At 38.2% G+C, this 24,710-nt stretch overlaps 1 protein-coding gene across 2 annotated transcripts in view; it reads right to left on the bottom strand.

Annotated features, from left to right (window-relative positions):
* Positions 1-24,710, bottom strand: part of hivep2 (human immunodeficiency virus type I enhancer binding protein 2) — a 192,398-nt gene that overhangs the window by 103,658 nt on the left and 64,030 nt on the right. The window contains exon 2 of one of the 2 annotated variants that reach the window (XM_012963691.3): positions 24,010-24,143. The gene's annotated coding sequence lies outside the window, so the exon portion shown is untranslated. The remainder of the gene's footprint in view (positions 1-24,009; positions 24,144-24,710) is intronic. The other variant, XM_004914605.4, reaches the window with a different exon arrangement.

The raw sequence follows: 24,710 nt of genomic DNA, 5'->3' as shown, positions 1-24,710 counted from the left end.
CTTACGACAAGTAGAGAATGCACCACTAACCACCACCCTCTGTACCAGATCCTGTTGCCAGTTTTCCATCCATGTGCAGTCGTTTATGGGGAACGGCATCAAATGCTTTGACAAAATCCACAGTAGATCACATCTACTGCACCCCCATTGTCCAGCTTCTTACTTACCTCATCATAAAAAGCAATAAAATTGGTCTGTCATGACCTGTCCTTCATAAAGCCATGCTGATTCCTGCTCATAATGCCATTCTCCAGAACATAATTTTGAATGTGATCCCTTAACAAGCCTTCAAATAACTTGCCGGCCACAGGTGTAAAACTTACTGGCCTATAATTGCCAGGCTGTGATCTTACTCCCTTTTTAAATATAGGAATGACATTATTACCCTATATTTGTCATAAATAACAGATAGACAGAGAAATGAAATTATATTGTTTCCAGTTTTAAAGAGACCATTCTGTTTAAACTCAGTATCAGAAATGATTCCATCACAGGGAGTTTTCTAGCACTGGCGGCAACTTCTGGTTTTTGTCAGAGATCCAGGTGACATCCAGTAGCAGAACATCAAACTCCAAAGAACAGTGAGTTACTTGTTTTAGTGAACAAACTTGAACTGTTCATCTGACTCTTTAGGATGTGGATCAGGATTTGCGCTACAGTGTTACAGCTTGGAAGGCTTTTACATTATTTAATCTTTAGGCCACTAGCACACTCCATTTTTATGCTTTTTATAATAAGTGCATATTATGTGCACATATCCTGACAAAATTAAAAATATATCCTGATATTGTAATGTGTTAAGTGTAAAAAGAGTAATCATTTCAAACAAAAAAGTAGCTTTTGGTTAAAAGGAACATTATAGTAAAAAATGATGTTTAAAAAAATATCATATTTTCCTATGGTGCTATGACCCACTACTTGTCTCCTTAGGGTCTTAGATGCACTGATACCATGAGACCATGCACAATTGGCTATTGCATACTTCTATTTTATGCAAAACGAAAAAAAAAATGGATGCCCTGGATGGGCACCTCGCCTCCTAAAACCAATTTAATTTAATTACTGTTTAAATAATTTTTTTGGTAGACTTAGGAGTCCATTTATCAATGTATAAAAAATACTAAAAAAAATACTAAAAATTTGTATTTTTTTTCCACATTTTAGAATTGTGTGTATTTTCTGCAATTTTTCCCTTAATTTGCACAACTTTTTTGTACTTTAGACAATTTGTGCAACAAAATCGAAACGATTATGAAAGTTTCGGGAATTCATTCAGTCTTCGGTATCGTGACTTTCTTTGGGTCAGGTTGGAGCTGCAGAGTACCATTGAGTCCTATGGGAATCTTCCAAAAACATGCACAGAAGGTTTAAAGTCAGAAAGTTTTTCACGCCCCTTAACTCTTTTTCAGCCAACGACGTATGGGATAAGTCGTGGCAGTAAAAGGGCTTAAATGCCAACGACGTGTCCCATACGTCGTTGGCATTTAAGCGCTGCTCTCTGCAGCGGCGGCATGTGCTGCCGCTGCAGAGAGCTTCTAACAATGACAGCCCCCCTGGGCAATGTGCCAGGGGGGCTGTCATGAGGGTCCTGCGATCGATCGGGTCACAGGACCCTCCAGGAAGCAGCAGACACGATCGCATCGCGTCTGCTGCTTCCTCCTTCCCCCCCCAGCGCCGGCCCAACTGAAGAAGAGCGATCGGGTCTTCAGGACAGGTAAGGACTTTTTTTTTATTCTTGCATTTACACACTTATACACACACACTTACATACATTTACACACACTTACAGCATACATTTTAGCATTTTTTTTGTTTTTTTTTTCATTTTTCACACTTTTATACACTTATTTACACTCATATACACACTATCACACATGTATACACAAACACTTTGGGGTTTTTTTTGTTTTTCATTTTACCACTTTGTTTTTAGTTTCTTTTACCTAAAAACTGTTTATTTTGACAGCGTGACTATTGGATCAGATATTCTGACCACTAATTACGCTGTTGTGTGACTTATTTTGTTGTTTCACTGATTTGCACAATTTTTGTGGTTTTATCGCATTTTATCCCTGTATAAGTGTTCCTAATCTGTTTTTAGCGTAGCTTTGCCAGGTGTTACTTTGGTGTACAAAAATAACTTTGCCTATTTTGAATTCATCAGAGTGTGTACTTTCCAAAAATATATGGTTTTCTGGGGGTCTCTGTATAGTTAGGGGGGGGTTACTGCACATAATACGCTGTCAGGGGTTTCTGTGTGCAAAAGCTGAGTTGGCAGGCGAGAAATCCGTATGCGCTATTTTCGTTTTGGGGTCAGTACATACCGCAGACTTTGGTATATCTATGCATATTGGGCATCAAACTGTTCAGTAGGCCATAGGTGTTCCTATTTGGGGTGATTTGTCTTTGTACACAAGAAATTGTGTGAGATAAATGCGGCAAATTGCAACATTTTTAGGCGATTTTCTGAAATGTCATAAAAACCAATAACTTTAGGAAAGCTCTGCAGATTGGTACTTTGGTGTAGAAAGAACGCTTTACCCTTGCGCTATTTTCATTTTGGGTTCAGTACATACCGCAGACTTTGGTATATCTATGCATATTGGGCAGCAAACTGTTCAGTAGACCATAGGTGTTCCTATTTGGGGTGATTTGTCTTTATCTGATCTTTATCAAGAAATTGTGAGAGATAAATGCGGCAAATTGCAACATTTTTATGCGATTTTCGAAATGTCATATAAATCTGCAAACTTAGGAAAGCTTTACCAAGGTACTTTGAAGCAAGAAGAAATGTTTACCCTTGTTGGATTTGTCAGAATGTGTACTTTCCAAAAATATATGGCTTTCTGGGGTAAGTGTACTTTTTTTTGTAGCATTATCCCACATAAAGAATGTAAATGTGTTGATTTTGCAGGAGCTGAAATGATAGATCATATGGGGGTATGTTCCCATTGGGGCCCCTACATGCCAAATACTTAGGTAAACCTATACATATTGGGCCTCAAACTGTTCAGTGGACCCCTGGCGTTCATATTTAGGGTGTTTTATCTTGGTACCTAATGCTATGTGGGAGATAAGATGCTGCAAAGTGGAAGCTTTGAGGGGATTTTTGGAAATGTCATCAAAATTGCTAACTTTAGAAAAGCTGTGCGGCTTGGTACTTTGGAGTAGCAAGACACAGGTACCCATTTTAGATTCGGGGGAATGTGTACTTTCCAAAAATATATGACTTTCTGGGGTGAGTGTACTTTTTACTAACTTTGTTCACATTGGGGCCCCTACATGCCAAATACTTAAGTAAACCTATACATATTGGGCATCAAACTGTTCAGTGGACCCCTGGCATTCATATTTAGGGTGTTTTATTTGGTTACTTTATGACCTGTAGGAGATAAGATACTATAGACTGGAAGCTTTGAAGCAATTTTTAAAAAAAATCACAAATTTTGATAAAAACCAATAAATTTAGGAAAGCATTGCGACTTGATAGTTTGGAGTAGACAGACAGTTGTGCCTATTCTGTATTCCCCAGAATCTGTTCTTTCCAAAAATGTACAATTTTATGGGATAAACCGTCTGTTAGTGGAATTTTTGGCCTTGAAATCTAAAGTATGCAGCTTTCTGGAGCAGTGCTTTGGAAATGTGGTAGTGTACTGCTGGGAGTTTTTGACCTATACAAGTGAGAAATCTCCATAAAACTATATATATTTGGTATTGGCACGTTCAGGAGACATGGGACTTTCCAAATCAGTTGTATATTCGTGCATAAAATAATTTTTGTTTCTAGTATGTGTGATTATATTATGGAAAATTTGATTTTTTTTGCATTTTTAGACATTTAGAAGCCTATATCTTGTTACAGAATTGGAATTACACAAAAATTCTACCATATTGTGAAAGCTTAGGTTGTTCTGAAAAAAACGATATATTGTTTTTCTGGGTAAACTATAAGTCCCCCCGAGGAAAGGCCCTAAAGTGAAACAGTGCAAAATGTTCAAAAACTGTCTGGCAATACAAGTTCCGCTTTGACCAAAATGGCTGGCAGTAAAAGGGTTAAGGTAGGAGATCCAAATTACGGAAAGACCCCTTATCAGAAAACTCCGGGTCCCAAGCATTCTGGATAACGAATCCCATACCTGTATGTATGTATATACTGTACATATATATCTCATGTTGTTTAAAGTTTATTTTTGCCATGATTTTGTGCTAAAGCAATGCTGTCCAACTTCTGTGGTACTGAGGGCTGGAATTTTTCTGGCCTACGTGGTGGAGGGCCGATAGTGAAAGTCTGTTTTGGCCACACCCTTTTTTTTAAACCATATCCAATTCACACCTATATTAACACAAACATTTTTAAGACCACATTTCCATTAATGGTCGTAGCACACCAAAAAGACTAAAGGTTGGTGCTCAGTGCAGGGATATCACACATCACTCATGTGTGTTTATTAAGTTATATTACACCAGACTCTTAAATCCATATGCCTCTTGTCCCATGTGGATAGCACAGTAAGTCCCAGCACATAATTATACACCTTAGGGACCCCCTAATAACTGTTTCCAAAAGTTAACAAACAATTCCCCTCCAGGTTCACCTCCCACAAGCAGCATAGGGCAGGCAGAGTATGGCACATACTAGCAGGGTAGAGCAGGGCAGGCAGAATATGGCACACACAGGGGACATAGGGCAGGCAGAGTATGAAACACACAGGGGGAACAGAGAAGGCAGAGCATGCCACACATAGGCAGCATAGATCTGAGGTGTGAACAATACAGGGCTTACAGCTTGAGTCTGAGGTTTTAACAATACATTATTTATACTGATACCATTTATAGCTTACAAAAAAGTAAGCAGTCACACAGATGGGGGGGCACACAGAGGGGAGCCACGAGCCGCCAGTTGGACAGAACTGTACTAAAGTAATCACTATGTATATCCATGTATATTGGCATTATTATTATTATTACAGTATTACATGTAAGTAAGAGCACACAAGTGCATACAAACTAAGCCTCTACATCCCAGCAAAATATACCCAGGAATGCTTTTATGTATGTACTGCTCTCTCCAATATACTAGAACTAAAAATGATAGCAAAACTGCTGTTGTCCTACTATATTTGTATGCAATATGGTCTGTATTAGTGTCAGCCTTTTGAGTGGAGCAAAACAAATTATAAACTTGTCCAAAGTGAAACCTTGCAACAACTTTACTTCTTTTAAAATGAGTATTGCTGGTACTGATCACAACAAACTGGTAGAAGTTTAGTTTACACAATTAAACCTTATCCGCGCTCGAAAGGTTGATATGTTAAAAGGTCTACACTTGGACCCAGGAGAAAAGGAGAAGAAAAAAAAAGTGTACTGAGTGAGTTACAAATACTCTATAGTGAAAACTTATCAGAAGTGATTATTATTAGCTGCCTTCCTCCATAAACTAATCCCTTATAATCTAATCCTTATATTGAGACCTACAATACACTGCAGTGTATTGTAGGTCTCAATATAAGGATAGGTCTAGTAACCTTATTTAGCAGGAATAGGACGTAGGGAATTGGTTTTATGACCAAATTTTTCCCTCCCTTTCCCCCCTTTTTTTTTTTAATTTATGTTTTGTTTTTGATTTAATTTAATTAGTCTGTAGGGTTAAAACAGATTGATATAAAATAATTAGGACATCAAGTAGTAATAATCCTTATTATGATTAAGAAGTTAGAATTTGGGGTGATCCTAATGGGTTAAATTAACATTGCTGGTTAGCACAGTCGGGTATAAAGAGAGAGACCAGCCCATGGAGGGTTGTTAGTCCATGAGGAAGCGCGGAGCGCGAAACGCGTCGACTTGTACCTAGAGAGGACCCATAGTGACTGAATTGGCGCCTGTTGGTGACGTCACTAGAGGGAAACGAACAGCACACTAGCCGTTACTGTCAGCGTGAGTACCTCTCTATGTGTAAAGGAAGTTCCCGGCCGGGACGCTTGTACTTTTACTTTTAACTAAATTGGGTTGTCACTGTATTAAGCCTCCGGGGCTAGTTCTCTCAGTTTATGCCTGTTGGGTATTATAAATTTTATCTGAATACGGGGGTACATGGTGTTTACTATGTACTAATTCAGTTTAATTTCCCCTGTTCCGACCACCTGAGGCTTGGTTGCTTGTATATTACAAACCGAGGTGGTAATTAGGGGATATTTGGGAACCTTAGAATTTTTTCCCTACCATATTTTTCCCCTCAAGCTGTAAACTGAGGTCTGAAAATCTGGTTCCCTCTCCTTTGTGTTTTTAATTTTTTCAATTTTGAATTTTCTATACTAGATATTTGTACTAGGTGAATGGAATTTTGTTTTTTAAAATGTATTAGATTGATTATTGTCCATAGGAATTTTATCTAAGGTATATTGTTCGTAGGTAATACGTGGGGTATCCCTGGCAACTAATAAATTTATGTTTGGTGTATGTATCTCCTACATATAGAATTTACTAGACATTTCTAAGAGTGTGGGTGATTTAATTATGTTTAACTGTGTCACTAATGAAACTTGACGTTTTTGTATAGTGTGTGCGAACTATTTATTACTCAATTGTATCACTACTGAATTGTAACATAAAAGAATTTTCTTTTAATAAATATAAATGTATTTTTTATCTCACTGGGTGGATATTGAGCGCTAACTCTTTTTGTTATAATTATAAGTTTAGTTTAGTAAGAGAAATTTCACAGTTAAAGGTGTTATAAGTATACCGCAGTGTTTTTAAACTTTTTTTCTTTGAGACCCTAGAGTGGGATTAAGCCTCACGGCAAATTGGGGTACAATCAACTATTTCATTTATTGTAATAACTTTTACTGTACTAAAAAATGGAGACTGACAGAACAGTGGTCAAGGCCCATAAGTTAAAGTTCACTGCCTTATCATGCAATCTTAAGAGGACAAGGAAAGGCTTCAACTGCATTAAATAGTATATTATAGAGGGCCTTTGCCTGTACCTGTTTGCCGAATTTACTTTTTAAAATGTCGCCACTTTCAAAGTTGGTGCTATTCCCTCTCCGCCACGGTCGCCATTTCAGTTATAGTGACATCATAAAAATGGTTCTGCAAAGGGAAATGCACATTCAGCATCCACCTCCCCCTAGACGCGAGCCTGTTCAAGACTCTCGTGTGCTGGCAGGAGGCAGCAGGACACAAGAAGTAGGCATTGGCAGGAGTGAAACACACACCGATCAGCTCACAGCAGTGTTCAGTAATAAGAACTTGCCCTGAGTGGTGCGTATTTATGCTGTACAATCACAGTGGTGAGTACTCCTTCTAGAGAACTTGAAGGTGCACTAACAAAGTTTAGTAAATTGCATTTTGTGCATGTCATTCAGTCTTGGTGAAACTATGGTGAATTATGGGAATTTCTCTAAAAGTGAGCAGTTTTGCCTACAATGTGGGGATTGCAAAGAAAAAGAGCTTAATATAGAGGGGAATGGAAAGAACAGATGGCATCACTATAGATGTGGCTTTTAATAGATGTTAACTATATTCTACCCTTTCCCTGGCCACTTGATTCCCTAGGTGATGTATTAAACCATGAAAATTTTCTCCAGTAGGAAGATATAAATAAAGCTTGTGATCAGCACAGATCTCTCAGGCACATGCAGCCGTTATTTGCCAACAAATTGGAGACTTGGCATTTGTTGGTGGATATCGGCTGCGTGTGCCTGCACCTAAGTGGATTCAATGCTAGAAGTATTTTAAGTGTAGGGGAAGATTGTCAGACTGTGCTCATCCGCAGGCTGACAACCCTCCCCACATGACCATGCCCTTATACTCAGAAGTATAACTTATCTAGTGATAAGTCACAATTAGGTTAACCTGGACAAATGAGTATTATGTCTGGAGGAAGGAGTGGCTGGAAATTGGTTTGGTCCTGCTTATTATTTCAAGTGTCTTGAAGTGGATCCTTTGATTATTAAGGATAAGAACAACTCGGTTCCCATAGTTATCATGTGCAATAGAGGTGTTAGGTAAATGCCATCTGATCTGGGGATATTACATCCTTTGTATAACCCCATTGTGTTGCTGAGCTTAGACAGGTGCTAGTTTCTTTATGTGTTGTTTGCAGTACTATCACTAAGCCATCTATGCCTGGTGTTTTACCCAGGGAAAAAACCCAATAGCTGATTCTACCTCTGTCATTGTGATGTCTTACACTGCTGAGTGCTAAGAGACCTGCTCTGACAACGTAGGGCGTTGCATATGGCCTAAGTATAAGTGTAGGTCCTCTAAGGGTATTTGTAGTTTAGTAGTACAAGTATGGGATTTTTTTATCCAGAATGCTCAGGTACTGGGGTTTTCAGATAAGGGGTCTTTTCGCCATATATATCTCTATACTTTAAGTCTTATAAAAAAAAAATCATTTAAGCATTCAATAAATACAATCAAGTTGGAAGCAACTATAAGGCACTGCTTTATTTTTATGGAGAAAAAGCCAATATGTTTAAAAATGTTGAATTAACAGAATAAAATATAATTTGTGGGAGATGAACTTCACATAATTTCTCGATAACAGGTTTTCAGATAACTGATCCCGTATGTGTATAAAGTTCTGAATGAAAAACTAGCAAATGCCTGGTTTTTCCCTTCAGGAAGGAAACAACCTCTTTATAAGGTAGTTTTGGCAAACATAAGATTATAAGTCAAACATCTACTTCAGCTAGCAGTCATTCAGGGAATTGTATTGTATCAGTAGCACCTACACGCTAAAGGATTAAGATCAAAGATAGTATTACAAAACACCCTAAAGAATGAAGCCTGTTATACTGATATTTAAATGTTTGTTTACCACTAATTTCTGGAGCATCAGAACCTGGACTTTCTGATGTAGTCACAGGCCTAAGTAACTGGCCAAATCGATCATATAATTTCTCCTTACATGCCATTTATTTCCTTTTGCAGTGTGGAAAATGGTTACCTAAACTCAGTTACATGGGTCTTTACAGATAAATTCCCATGAAATGCTATTTAGGTCCCAGATCTGTTTTATGTTGTGGAAGGTCTATGTAAATACAGCCATAAACACTTATAGAACTGCTGCTCTCAGTGAAAAGAAACACATTTCTTTCCTTCTATTTTGTATACATGATCTTCTGCGTCAGACATCCTTCAGAAAAATTCTTCAGGGCACGGCACAAGTCTGCTCAGTTTATTCCTTTCTCCTCTCTCCCCCTCCCCCTTCTGGTATAATCTGAGCTGAGAGCTGTTCCCTGCCTACACTCTGCTGCCTGGAAGTGAAGTCAGACCAAGTTAAATGGCTGCTGCTATATCAAACAGAGGGTGTTTCTAGGGCTGCTCAGGAATGATAAAGCATTCTGCAAATAAATATAGCATTCTAGGTTGCACTATTGTGACTATTCTGTTGGCAATAAAATGCCCAAGTAGTTTTCCTTCTCTTAACATAAAGGCAAGTTTAATAATTTTTTTGTTGAAAAGCTTAATTGTGTTACAACAAAATATAATGAAAAGATCAACCCTAAACCTTATTTCTTTTCACGTTCCCATATATAGCCCTTCAATAAAGCTGCCCACAAACCCACATAACAATAGGATCCTTCCTATTGGGTTAATAAAGAAACTCAATTAATTATAGATTAACTCAGTAAGATAGAATACCATTGCAACAGTGGCATTTATTGACCCTAAAATAAGCACTGTATGCTATTTGGGTGCAAGACAAAATTAAAATTATTCTTAATGCTCCTGAAGAGACTTCTTGTCACATTTATATGTACTGCAGGAAATGCATTTTTAATAGCAGTAAAGTAAGTGTGGGCAGTATTCTGACGTGTATTGTTCTTTGCTGAGAAGGACACTGTACACTACCCTTTCATATACCTTCACTAGTGCTTGTCAAGGCAAATGTCCTTCTAGTTGCCATGGAGCTAAACAGTGCTCGATGCCAAAAGGAATGCTAGTAAAAAAAAAAAAAAAAATCCCTTATCTCAGATAAAAAAAACAACAGTCTGTCCATTTTCAGAATTTAGGAGTAAAGTCTGATAATGATACTTATTTTCTGTCTAAACATGTTTATCAAAGGCTTAGAATGAATGTACAATATGAAATTATTTCTGTACGTGTAAGGAGTTGTTACATTCATATATGTTATAGCTTAGGATCTGTTTGCAGAGTGGGTTATACCAACTAAAATTACACTTGAAATTACACCTGGTGCCTGATAATCTACGCCCTGTTCCAAATTAGGTGTAGAGTCCTCCAGAGTCTTGCAACTGTGAATAAATATTCTATCTGGCCACCACTAACCAATGCTCACAAGCAGAAATGGCTGCATTGGGCAGAGAAATACATGAAGACTAATTTTCAAACAGTCCTGTCCACTTATGAGTGCTGTGCAACCCTGGATGGTTCAGATGGATGGAGTAGTGGCTGGTTGGTGGAAGGCCACCGTCTTCAAACAAGGCTGCAACGTCAGAAAGGAAGTGGTGGAGTCATGTTTTGGGCCGGAATCATGGGAAGAGAGCTGGTCGGCCCCTTTAGGGTCCCCGAAGGTGTAAAGATGACCTCTGCAAAGTATGTGAAGTTTCTGAGTGACCACTTTCTTCCCTGGTACAGAAGGAAGAACTATGCTTTCTGTAATAAAACCATCTTCATGCATGACAATGCATCATCTCATGCTGCAAAGAATACCTCTGTATCAATGGCTGCTATGGGGATAAAAGGAGAGAAAGTCATGGTGTGGCCTCCTTCCTCCCCTGACCTCAATCCTATTGAGAACCTTTGGAGCATCCTCAAGCAAAAGATCTTTGAGGGTGGGAGGCAGTTTACATCCAAACAGCAGCTCTGGGAGGCTATTATGACATCTTGCAAACAAATTCAAGCAGAAACTTTAAAAAAACTCACAAGTTCAATGGATGCAAGACTTGTGAAACTGCTATCAAATAAGGGGTCCTATGTTAAAATGTAACGTGACCTGTTAAAATGTTTAAAAAGTTAAAGGAGAAGGAAAGGCAAAGTCACTTGGGGGTGCCAAAATGTTAGGCACCCCCAAGTGACTTAAATTGCCTACCTTTTACCCCGGGCTGGTGCCCCTGTTCGCAGAACAGCACCAGCCCGGGGTAGCTGCAGCAGTTCCTTCTTCCTTTTCGTGTCCGCGTGCATGCGCAGTAGAGTGAAAAAGCCGAACTTTAACAGAGAAGTCGGCTTTTCACTCTACTGCGCATGCGCCGGTCGTGGCGTCCCGGCAAAACGAAGCAGGAAGGAGGAAGCGCTCGCTCGCAGGTACCCCAGGCTGGTGCTGTTTTCTCCTAACAGGGGCACCAGCCCGGGGTACAAGGTAAGCGATTAAAGTCACTTGGGGGTGCCTAACATTTGGCACCCCCAAGTGACTTAGCCTTTCCTTCTCCTTTTAAATGTTGTTAAAAGTTTGATTGAAATAGCTTTTGATTTCAGTAAATATGCTGCAAACACAACAAATGACAACAAATTTTCAGTTCTTTATAACCTATAAAGTGTTTTGAAACTTACTGTGCGTAATAATTTGGAACAGTGCATTGTAAGTTTTTCGTTAATAGTTGATAACATGAGAATTATGCTGTTATTTACATCAATTATTTTGGTAAATGAGAAAAATATCATTTGCATAATAATTTGGAACACGGTAAAGTAGTAATACATAAATATTAACATATATTGATGTGTTCAACTAAAGCTTAAGCAATAAGAATAGGACTTTGTGTTGGAAAAGCATTTTGTTTCTTATTATTTGTGCACTAAATAGTATGTAGCAGTTAAAATGAAAACTCCACTTACTTGGGTAATGATTACATTACTTAGCAAATGACCACAACACTGAAAGTCAACCTGTAAAACATTAGATTCAAGTGCTGCTCTATTCTATTCTATGTAGTATTCCTACTACAAAAGTCATCAAAGTCTACTGTTCAGCACCCAGGACAGCTGCCTTTTTGATTTGTGGTAAAGCAGAATGTACTTTTTCTTTATAAGGGAAATATACCACTGAACAATACATGTTTCTTTATAAATAAATAACAGAACACACCCATAATTAAAACAGTTTCATACTAAAAAAACATTTTTCATGAAAAGTATATTTTTCTAATTATATATGTCTTGGATAATCCCATATTGAAAACGGCAATTTTAAAGGAGAAGGAAAGTCATTTTGGCATTTTACTGCCAATAGATTTGCCACATTAATGGCACCTAGAATACAATATTTATTTTGCAGAAACAATTACTATACCTGAGTTAACAGCTTTAGAAGCTTTCTCCATTTCCTTAAGATAACAGCTGCCATTTTAAGTAGCTTCCTTCCTGCAGTCTAGCTGTTATAGCTCAGATCACACATTCCTAAGGGAGGGGGGAGGGAATCCTTAGCATTCTAGTTGGAAGGGGAGCAGGAGAGGGGAGAGAAAAGAGAACTGCGCAGACTCTGGTCACGGGAATTAAGGATGTTTCTGAGAGAGAAGGTCAGACACTGGAACATCATGTTTACAAAAAAAAAGAGACAAGAAATCCTGTGTTTCTTTACATAGACCTTTCCGATAAAGCTTACTTATTTTTTACCTTTCCTTCTCCTTTAAACCCTAATGTTCATTCCTCTGGCTCATAATAGCCACTGTGATCAAATAAAAATCAAGGGCATGCATACATGCTAGGTCACATCAGCCAATGATGAAAGCCAAACTTACTTCTGTTACAGTTAGAACCTGTATTTTTTCCTGTCAGGCATTTACTGACAAAGTAGAAGATCGATAATAATGTTGCAAACAAAAGATGTAAAAAAGGCAATATTTAATGATATGTAAATGCCAATGTGCTTTGACTTTTTTATAGATTACAGTGATGCTGACACCTAAAATGTTACCTATAGGTCATGTTGATCATTTTTTGCTGATACTGCTGCTTTTGTAAGTAATTGTTTTTTGAAGTTCCCTATACTTGACAGTTTTGCCAACCTGACTGTCCCTTTTCAGCCTCCTCAGCTTCTAATGCTAACCGACTCCTGCTGCACAAATATGGCAGCCCCCTCATAGAGGAACATGGGGGACCAGATAGGTAATGTAAAATCATTGAACAAATACTTTTATGTCAAAGTTATAAAAAACATGCAAAGACAGTGTTATGGCAGTTTTTAAAAAAAAAAGTATAATTTCTGGTGTCAGTATCTTTTTAAGATCCACTAATTTTTGTGTAGAATGTATTGCTCTTAAGCATTGCTACAGTAATGGCTCTGGGTGCTTTATCACTCCGGTTGGAAATCACTTTCCCCCCTGCATTTTCAGGAAATTACCCAGGACCACCATATAATGTGTTTTACATTTGGCAATTCCAGCTAATATGAAGGGGCAGATATTGTCAGCGCTTCATCCTCCATGGGAGAGGAGATTTCCCACCAGGCAGTGAAGACAGAACCCTAACAATTCTATGAAGTCTTGCAAAAGCTCCATTGTAAGTGTAAAGCTAAAAAAGTCTATAAACATCTTTAGTCAACAACAAAAGTTTTAAAAGTGAGCACACAAACATAGTACATACCCTCCCAACATTTTGAAAATAGAGAGAGGGACAAATTTTTTGACCATGTCCGTATTTGTGACCACACCCCAAAATGCCACTCCCAATTGACTACATTTGGCAGGTTATTTAAAGTTTGAACACATTTCTGGGGGGGCGGGGGGTTTGGGGTCCTGTTTTATGTGTTATTACAGTTTTGCTAAAAAGGTGAAATTGCCCTTTAAGCTGCAAGTCTCAGTTACCCCTGTTTAGCTTATTAGTTACAATTGTATGTCAGTGCAGGGGGGTGCTTTTTACCTTTCTGTGCTCTCTGCCAAAAGCCCACTTATTTAATTAAAAGCGAGAAACAATGTTTCTAAGTGCAGGTGAGCTTGTTAAGATTTCTGGGTACTCTGCCAAAAGCTACTTTTAATTCAGTTTGTATCTTTTTTTGCAGCAATGCAGGAGATCAAAGGGAAATAAGGGACTTTTCAGTAAGAAAGCAGGTTGGTCAGAGGGACAGTCCCGCGAAAATAGTTGGGAAGTATGCATAGTATGTACTACAGATGATGTACAACATATATTTGCCATCTTCTGAAAATTAAAATTCCAGTCTGAGCATAAGGGGATGGGATAGGGTATTGACATAAGTGGTGGTGGGGGGGGGGGGGTAATGCAAGTAGCAAAATTGGGTAAGGGACAGGTTTAAAATACTGGGATGGCTGGGAGTGGGGATTAGGGCAAATAGGGTGCAGACCTGGGCAGAACAATGTTGAATGTATAAGCTACACAATAACTAATATGTTTGTAATACCAGCTTAAGCTTGGGCTGGTATTACTAGCAAGACATGGGAAACACCAGCCAGATGGTAACTCAGTAGGCTAACATAAAATTTAGTAGCATAATTTGGATTTGAGCAAATTCTGCAAACGACATGGTGCCTTTTACCAGTAGGTGCTGCAATTAGGTATGTTACATCTATAGTTCAAAACATTTTACATTTATATTTTTAATTGAAAAAAAGCAAAATAATTCTAATTCTAGATACAGTCACAGGAGGAGTCTACATTTCAAAGCATGCAGCAGCCTATTATTTCTGACTATGTATTTTCCGAACAAGTAATTTCCTCCCTGTTGTTTTGCATGAACGATAATATGTTAGATTCCCCAAAGCAATAAATAGAACTCAAGTGACCAGCAGAAGAGTGATCTTAAAATTCCATCTTTACTTGATTACCACCCATGAGTCTAAAATGTATTTGTTTATTTGTCACAAGTGGTTTACGCGTGCACTCCCTTTCCGTACCATCTGTGGATTTAAGAGATAATTTAATCTGCAGGGGTTTCACAGTATTCCCCTGTTGTCCAAGATAAATATGTTAATAAAATATCTACCACAGGGCAGCTTTCCTCTCTGTCCAGGTTTACAATGAACGCTGTGTTAAGCAAATCAGAAAAATGCTTTCAATATGATGACAATAAGAAAATCTTAGAAGAAAAAACAGCTGAAATTGCATTTTTCCTATTAACTATTAGAGGCTGAGGGCAGCTTGAACAGTGGTCTGCATATTCTATGTAGGTTTATACGTTAGTGTTTTAATTTCTGAAACCAGACAATACATTTAAGGGAAATATCTTAACCTAAGGTCATATATGGATCTTTGTACTTGGCCCTATGTCAAACAGATACCATACAAGGGGCAATACAGCACATGACCATCTAGTGTTCCAACGGTTCAGACAAGTGTTTAGCCTTCAGAACAGATCGGCTCCCCTTCACTTCCTGAAGTGCTGGTGCACTATACAATTCCACATGTGGTACACTGACAGATAATATTTTACAACATGCCCAATCCTAAACAAAGTAAAATCCATGGCAGATAGATATCAGTCAGGAACAGCAAACTGCCATTCACATAACAAAAATCATTTAATAAAAAAAATACATGTTATAGCCATGCACTACACAGTTTTCGTATGTTTATAAAATGCGCATGCGGAGAAACTGGGTGCTTTGTCTGCAGAATTTAACATAGACTCTAAAATCAACCCAACCCATAATGATCAAACAGGCTTTGCACGATTACTCTGAGCAGAGCACCCTAAAAATAGTAATATTTGAGAGCCCACGTGATTATTAGGAAACTAATAAACATTGTTTTTCATCCCACTCTCCGCAGTCACAAGGAGGAAATTGTATAATGGTAATCTAATTATCTACCTTGCAAGGACTAAACATGGAGTAGCTTTAATTTCCCAGATTGTCATCTTGAGCTCAAGAAATAACAAAAACTATACATATTTGTGATCAAAATAGGCAAAAATATGTTCTGTACAAGCCTTATGCATAGAACTCATGTTGAACAATGGGGCATACTGCCCCTTTAAATTGTCAAATCTCTATTCCTTAAGTCTAAAGGCATTCTTTTTAAGTACTAACTGCATATCTAAATTACCAGATCCCTGCTTGCTTCTCTAAGATATGGTGCTGGCAGCCTACAGCAGTGTGAAGACTACAGTGACATCACTGAAATCTCTCTTCCCTTCCTGTAGGCTGCCAGCGGCAGCCTTCCTATTCTCTGAGCATGTGTGTAACTTGATCCTGTCTCCTGTTCTGAGCTACACATGCCCACCAGCCAATCAGAAGCGGATCTGCCAGAGGGGAGTGGGGAGGGAATGAAACACATGTGCAGTATGAAGCAAGGAGGGAAAGGAAGGGAGAATACCTTTATAGAGATGGCTGCCTATTCTAGAAAATGTGAAGTAAGTGTGACTGAGTAAATATTTGATTAGGTGAGCCAAAAGTGTGGCGTTTTTACTAAACAATAGGAGGACTATTGGGCAGTATGCTTTTTAAATTTTGACTTGCATTCTCCTTTAAACAGAACATCAATAAAGAGCAGCTGAGTGGGTTTTTCCCATGTATTCCTTGTAACATGAAGTTATAAGATCCAGCCAAAAGAGGGTTTCAAATTACAAGTTTGCAAACCACATAGTATGATGAAATAATTCACCACTGGATTGCTTTAGGGCAGTGGCACACGAGGAGATTAGTCGTTGTGCGACAAATCTTCGTTGTCGCGGGCGACTAATCTCCCCGCAATGCCATCCCACCGGCTAGAATGTCTGAAGTTTCTGCTCAAGGCAACTTGCGGCGCCGCGTATGCCATCCCACCGTCGATTTACATTCTAGCTGGTGTGATGGAGTTGTGGGGAGATCAGTCGCCCGCGACAACGAAGATTTGTCACACGGCGACTAATCTCTGCATGTGTCACTGCCCTTAGAGAGCCGTTAGAGATCATGCTAATATACATGCATAAAGCTGGGGTTGGGGGGTGAACAGAGTACGTGCAGAATGAGATCAGACAGTGTAGTTTATGATACATAGGTTTACTGTTCCTGAGAAACTGTTAAGCAATCCAGTTTAATGAGTCAAAAAATCATTTGTATGAAGATTTTCTTTTACTAAAATACTACATATAATCACATTGATAGGCAAGTCAATCAAGTAGAACACCACTTCTTTCGGTTTAAGCCCTCTCTGTGAGGTCCAAAGTTTGGTCAGGTCCTTCCAGTTCTTAATAAGGTTAAATATATATGAAAATATACATTAATCCACTGCAGTATGAATCATTCAGAAATCAGATCATCAACTCACTTGGGGACCTTGCCAAAGAAGCTGACCTTACCATGTAACGCCAGCTTTAGTGACCTCCAAAATTTCAGTATTATCTAGAGGACCTGAGGGAGTGTTCCTAATGTTTTTGTTAATGGCAAAGAACAGCAAGATTTCTGGAAAGGGCTTAAAAACAATGCTTCTTTTGAGTCTATTGTAGCATAGGTGGCAGTTAACCAAGCATTGAAGAGAACAAATGTTTATAAATAGTCATGCAGAAGCACACTGTACAAACTTATTTTGTTTCCATGACACTCCTGTAATTTAACTGTTAAGTATTAGTCTGCATGTGTCTAAAATGGGCCATATAGGGTTATTTTACTAAAATTTGAACTGGAGAATCCTAAAGGATTTCAAGAATTTGAACTCTAGCAGATTTACAAAACTTTCTTGACATGCAGATATGGGAGTTAGGACTATCAATGCGGATATGGGGTTAGAACTAAACTGCAGTGCACCCCTCTGAATTAATTCCCAATCCAGTTAAAAGTAATGATTAAGGTTTCCAACCTTGTTTTCTGCACTAAATCGAATGCTCTAGCATTGAAAAAAATGTTTAAACCTGAAATGCTTAAAATGTTTTACTAAGCAGAATATATATTAAATGGGTTCTGTAATAAAAGGTGCTAAGTTTGTCCAAGAGCAGAAGCCCATAGCAACCAATTAGCTGGTAGCATTTACTAGTCACCTGTTTAATAGCAAACATCATATTGCTTGCTATGGGTTACTGCTCCTGGGCAAACTTAATGCCTTTTATTACATATGGAGGTAAGTCTTACAAAATGTGAAATAAAAATAAATCCTTTCTGTTTAGTTAAACATACCTTAAAAGAATTATATTTAAATATAGTGTGGGCAATTTATAAAGACTGGGCAAATTTGCACTCGGCCAGTAACCCATGGCAACCTATTAGATATTTGCTTTCATTTGTCTAACGGCAGCTGGATGAAAAAGTAGGTTACTGCCCAGGCCCAGGTGCAAATTTGCCCAATCTTTCTAAATGACCTCCAAGTGTGTCCAACCTGGCTCAATAATTTGCAAGGCTCTGCAAGAAGAACAAGCATATTTCAGGGTTGCCACCACATTTTTTGAAAATATATATGAAGGATCTATGTGCAACTTTATTAGCATCATATGTCACAGCCCCACATTCGAAATGTATGGAGTATTTAAATGATTTACCTCACGGAAAAGCAAAATTATACAGACAGCCCACAGTATTACTGTATTCCAATTATTGTAGCAGAATGAGAAAGAGAAAAAAGCAATGGGAATCCTTATGAAGGGGTGTGAGAAGAAAAAGGATTTAGTGACATAGTAACATAGTAAGTTGGGTTGAAAAAAGACGTACGTCCATCACGTTCAACCATAATGCCTATATATAACCTACCTAACTACAAGTTAGTTTAAACAGTTAGTTTAATTTTAAGATAGTTGAGGCACCAAAAAAAAAACATTTTTGTTATAATCTATTGATTTATATTGTCCTATCAAAATTTATTTCACTTGGCAGTAGTAGTTCTATTCTGTATAAGACATTTTTTCAATACACAGGTGTGTTGATAGCCACAATTTAAGTCTGATAACTGTTAAAAATACAAATATGACTAAATCATGACAATGATTTTTGTTGAGGGGCAGTATACACTATTTTAAACATGAACTAAATGAAAATGTGCTGAAAATGCTTTTAGCTAAATAAGAAATATATGGTTTTTGCTATTCCTTTCATCGAAGAAGAAAATAAAATCATTTTTAGTTTCTGATTTCCACTTCCTGGTTCAACCAAACAGAGGAAAAGCTGATATACCAAAATACCAATTCCCAAATAAACCCTATATATAATGGGTTGCTCCCTGTTACAACAGATGCAAACTAAGGCAAAGTTCATTTAGACCTATTGAGCTCTATTATTAATTGAAGAAATAGTGACAATATTGCTATTTGAAGAAATATTTGAGTGAAAATGAACTTTTTTTTCTCTGACTATCAGAATTTATCAGAATTATTCCAGTGCAGAAAACAAGGCAGGATTCAGAAGGGGGTAACACAATCAGCACTATACCCCTATAGAGAAGAATGGTGTTCAGCAAAGTTGATAAACACATTGGGCCCGATTCACTAAAGTCCGAAATAAGGAGTGCTATTTATAGCATGCGTTAAAAATCTTATCACTTCTTATTTTTCACTCGATTCACTAAAAGGACACTTGTCATAATTAAGAAGCGATGTTCTTGGCGTTATTTATCTTACGATGACATATTTTCAAGCAATATATTGCGCAGCGCACAAGATATTACGCAGCGCGCAATATTTTATGCAGAGCGCAATATATTACGCACGTAACCATTACTTTCTGAAAACCACAATTTCCCTGAAAACTGGAGGATGCATCACTCTAGGGCCAACATATACTTGAAAAAATACGACTGCAAACTCCATGTTGTGTTGCCAATAGCTCACGAACCGCAATTTTCTTTAAGTACCGCCTGCCCCAAGTAGGGTTAATATTCACACAGATTAAAGCGATATTTTGCATGTTTAACGCTTCATATGTGTTTGTGAATCATGCGTTAGTACTATTTCTATTCGCTAATTAACGCAATGCGTTTTTTTTGTGCATGCGATATGCGGATTAACACATGCGAAATGACTTTGATGAATCAGTACTTAATTATCGCATGCTTTTTAATGAAAAAAACAATGCGATAAGCGTTATTGACCTTTAGTGAATCGCCCCCTATAACGCTTATCGCATAGTTTTTTTCATTAAAATATGTCATCGTAAGATAAATAACGCCAAGAACATCGCTTCTTAATTATGACAAGTGTCCTTTTAGTGAATCGAGCGAAAAATAAGAAGTGATAAGATTTTTAACGCATGCTATAAATAGCACTCCTTATTTGGACTTTAGTGAATCGGGCCCATTATGCTGCATTGACACAAGAAACAATTTTGATAAAAATGCTTTCCTGACTTTCAGGAAAATGTTTGTAATCATAAAGATTTTGATAAATGGATAAATATTTAACTGCCAGGAAACCTACAGGATTCCCTAGTTCAGTATTTAATAAATCATCCACTTAAGTAAGTCTTTATGCAAGCAGTGTATTCTGGCCTACATTGGCAGTTAATATTTTGGAGCATTAAAACTGAAGGTTACATATATAGGTATATAATAATATCCTCTATCATTTAATTGATGTGAAGCATTGTTCCATGCACAAATGACACACAGGATAATTTACTTCATACAAAACAGCTTTATAAATACAAGCTCTAATAAAAAGCATTTCTGTCAGCAAGTTAAGGCTAATGTCACACATTTTCTCCAGCAGCTAAAAAATGTTGATGGAGAAAATGCTTATCCCATCCAATGCTTTCCTGTAGCAGGCATGATTTCATGATTTTCATTGTTGCCCTCAGGGGAATGATTGGTTTTTTGCCTGGGAGAATTTTGTTTTATGTGATTTTATTGGATTTTGTGTGATGTTATTCATTCTGCATTGTTTTTACTTGATATTGCCTGGGTCCACATAGGTATATTGGAATACATAGGGCATACAGTATAATGTTTAGTGCAGCTTTGCAGTTTTACAGTTTAAAATAGAACACATGTTAACCAATTTTGGATTTGACATTGTGTACTGTTCAAAACTATATATGGTTTTCTAGGTGGGGTATTCATACAGTTTGGAGGTCTTTAAATACATACCGGTAATATGCATAAAGAGTACTTATTTTACAGCAGCCAGAGTGTCAGCCACAAAACTTCATATGCACTATTTCCATTTGTGATCTTTACATAGTACTAGCTTAATGCTATGCATATTGGTGTTCAAATTTATGATTAACAAGTGGGAGATACAATGCTGTAAAAAAAAGTTTTTTAGCAAAGCTTTGCGGCTTGGTAATTTGGCAGGATGTGTACTTTTGTGAAATATATGGCTTTTTTTTACACATAAAATGCAGTAAATGTAGGGATTTTGTAGTAGCTAAAGTGAATTTCATGACAAAATCTATGTATTGGTTTGATTTTTGTGTCTCTACATGACAGTTACTTTGGTAAGCTAATGAATACAAGGCATTAAACTCCTCAGTGGACCCCTGGCATTTATATTTGTAATGCTTAAGTGTTGGACCCAATAATACGTGGACAATATGATGCTGCAAAATGCAAGCTTTGCAGTAATTTTCACATACTTCATGAAAAATGCTAAATTTAGCAAAGCTTTATGGCTGGTATATTGGTGTAGAAAGTCACACTAATGCATTTTTTAATTTGTCCTACTTTATTATGGCTTTGCCCTACATAAAATGCAGTAAGTGTTTTGATTTTGCAATAGCTGCAATACACATTTGTCAGAATGTGTACTACTTTTAAAAAAAATAAATTATTTCCTGGGGTAAACCTATTGTTAGAAAACTTTCTTGGATAATCTAATGCAGTGCTGTCCAACTGGTGGCCCGCGGCCCCCCTCTGTGTGGCCCCCCACCTGTCTGGCTGCTTTGATGGCTTACCTTTGTGTAAGCTTTAAATGGTATCAGTACTGATCTTAACTGGCTCCCTGCATGGTTCTCACCTCAGATTCAGGCTGTAATCCCTCTGTATTGTTTAAAAATGTAATCCCTGTACTGTTCACACCTTCTAATCTCTGCATTGTTCACCCCCTGCAGTGTTCACACCTCAGGCTGTAATCACCCATATTGTTCTCCTGTTCACACCTCAGACATTTTATGTACAGCCTGGTCTATGCTGCCTGTGTGTAGGCAGCATAGGGTAGGCAGAGTATGGCACATAGGCAGGACAGGGCAGGGAGGGTATGGCACACACAGGCAGCATAGGTCAGGGAGGATATGGCACACACAGGCAGGGTAGGGCAGGCAGAGCATGGCACACACAGGCAGGGTAGGGCTGAGTATGGCACTCACAGGCAGCATAGGGCAGAGTATGGCACACACAGGCATCATAGGGCAGGCAGAGTATGGCACACACAGGCAGCATAGGGCAGGCAGAGTATGGCACACACAGGAAGCATAGGGCAGGCAGAGTATGGCACACACAGGCAGCATAGGGCAGGTAGAGTATGGCATACACAGGAAGCATAGGGCAGGCAGAGTATGGCATACACAGGAAGCATAGGGCAGGCAGAGTATGGCACACACAGGAAGCATAGGGCAGGCAGAGTATGGCACACACAGGCAGCATAGGGCAGGCAGAGTATGGCACACACAGGCAGCATATGGCCTGTGTGTGCCATACTCTGCCTACCCTATGCTGCCTGTAGGAGGTGAACCTGGCAGGGGTTTGTTTTGGGAGTTTGTTATCAGGTGGAAATAGCAATGAAATGGTCCCTAAGGTGTGTAATTATATGCAGGGGTTGCTGTGCTATCCACAGGGGAGGAGGAGGCATATGGATTTAAGGGTACGTCTTAATATGACATAATATAATTCTTTCACATATGAATGATGGTGTGAGTGAGGATGAAGCATTTGGGTTTTTGCTGCACTACCACCATAGTGATGAAATGGGTGTGGTTTGAAGTGGGTGTGGTTTAAAGGGGGAGTGGTCAAAACTGGCTTCCATTAGTGGCCCTCCACCATGTATGCGAGAGAAATTCCGGCCCTTGGCACCGCAGAAGTTGGACAGCACTGATCTAAAGTATGCTGATTTCTGTAGTGGTGCTTTGATCATTTGGTAGGGCAGTAATTGATACTGGTGTCGGGACACATAGGGCTTTTCAAATCAGTTGTATTTTTGTGTGTAAAACTACATATGTTTCTGATATATATTCCTGTATTATAAAAATAAATAAAACTATATTTTTTGATGCATTGCAAATTTTGTCTGCAGTGATTTTTTGCGGCCATTTCACGAAAAAATCTGCAGATGGCGAAACACAGGAATTTGCCGAAGATCCATGTCTGGTAAAAAAAATTCTAGTATAGTAGACTATTTTCTGGACAGTGGAATGGCTGATTTAAAATTCTTTTGAGATCTTTTTAAATCCCTTACCAGATTTATAAGCTGCTACAATCTTGTTCTTCTACAGCATTTTTGATCTCACCACGTTGTTCCTTCTCACCTCAATAGTCGGGAGCACACCAAACTAAATGTCTGAGGTTTAAATAGGGCAAGCCTAATAGCAAAATAGTCAAAATGCGGAGTAATGATGTGCTGATCATGTACAAGAATGTTACAAAAACACACAGGCTTTCATAGGGTCCTAATTTTTCACATGACAGTATATATATATATATATATACATATACATACACACATATACACATACAGGTATGGAACCCATTATTATAGTTTTCCGCATAAGGGATCTTTCCATCATTTGGATCTCCATACCTTAGGCTGATGACAGAAGAGCCATAGGGCGGAGATTTTCAGCAAGCGAAAAAGCACTTCCTACATGTCACTGCGCCCAGATGAATGAGATACGCTTGGGTGCAGGCATATGTAGCCGAATTACGCATAAAAACGCAAGACTTTGCTACATGTGCTTGCTATCAGCCTTAAGTCTACTAAAATATTACTTAAAGATTAAATAAACCCAATAGGCTTGTTTTGCTTCCTATAAGGATGAATTTTTTCTTAGTTGGAATCAAGTACAAGTTTTATTATTACAGAGAAAATTTCGTAATTCGGAGCTTTCTGGATAATGTGTTTCCGGATCACAGATCCCATACCTGTATATACATATATATATACACACAATTCTCTGGGCAATTCGCGGGCAACTTACAATATTTTTATGTTTTATTTTAAACTGTGTCTACAAATGACTTTAAAAATTATGTACTTACAGTTCTAAATACCGATTTGATTTTCAGTATATTTGGAGTCTTTTTCTTGCAGTTATTTAACAAAAATCTCCTGTAGCCATCTTCAGATATACAGGTAGTATCCAGCCAGCTGGAAGAGGAGAAATGCTTGATTACTAAAAATAAACAAGAAGAAGTACATTTTTTTAATATACATTATTTAAAATATACTTTCTCTCTTCACAACTAAATTTGGCTATATAATCAGCATTATATGTGCAATTATTTTCAATCCGCCACATGTATCAAGAAGCCAAAGAGTTTTATCTACAATTAACTTTTGCAGGTAAAAAACAAACCTGCACCCTCTGATGCTGTGTGTATATGTACAACATTCTCCGTGTCACCCTCCCTTCCACTCTTAGGACTACAAAAGTGATCAGCTATAAATCCTTTACATAAAGATTGCGAGACACTTGTAAGAAACACTTAGAAGGAGTAAGAACCCCAAAAAAGGCTTTGTATAGGTATATGACCCTTTGGTTATTTCCACAGGGCACTGTGCGGTACACATGAGGCATCAACAATGGTCCCTTGGTCCCTAGGAACAGGGCACCTGGGGTGAGAAGCACTTACATGGTGTAGGATCCTGTGCAAGGGGAACCAACAAACAATGGAAAACACCAGTACCAGCTTCATATTCAGAAAAGATAAGCCTAGTAGAACCCAGAGCCACAAATGAT

This window comes from Xenopus tropicalis, chromosome 5 (genome assembly GCF_000004195.4).
Source record: "Xenopus tropicalis strain Nigerian chromosome 5, UCB_Xtro_10.0, whole genome shotgun sequence".
NCBI lineage: Eukaryota > Metazoa > Chordata > Amphibia > Anura > Pipidae > Xenopus > Xenopus tropicalis.
This window is presented reverse-complemented; position numbering and strand designations above follow the sequence as displayed.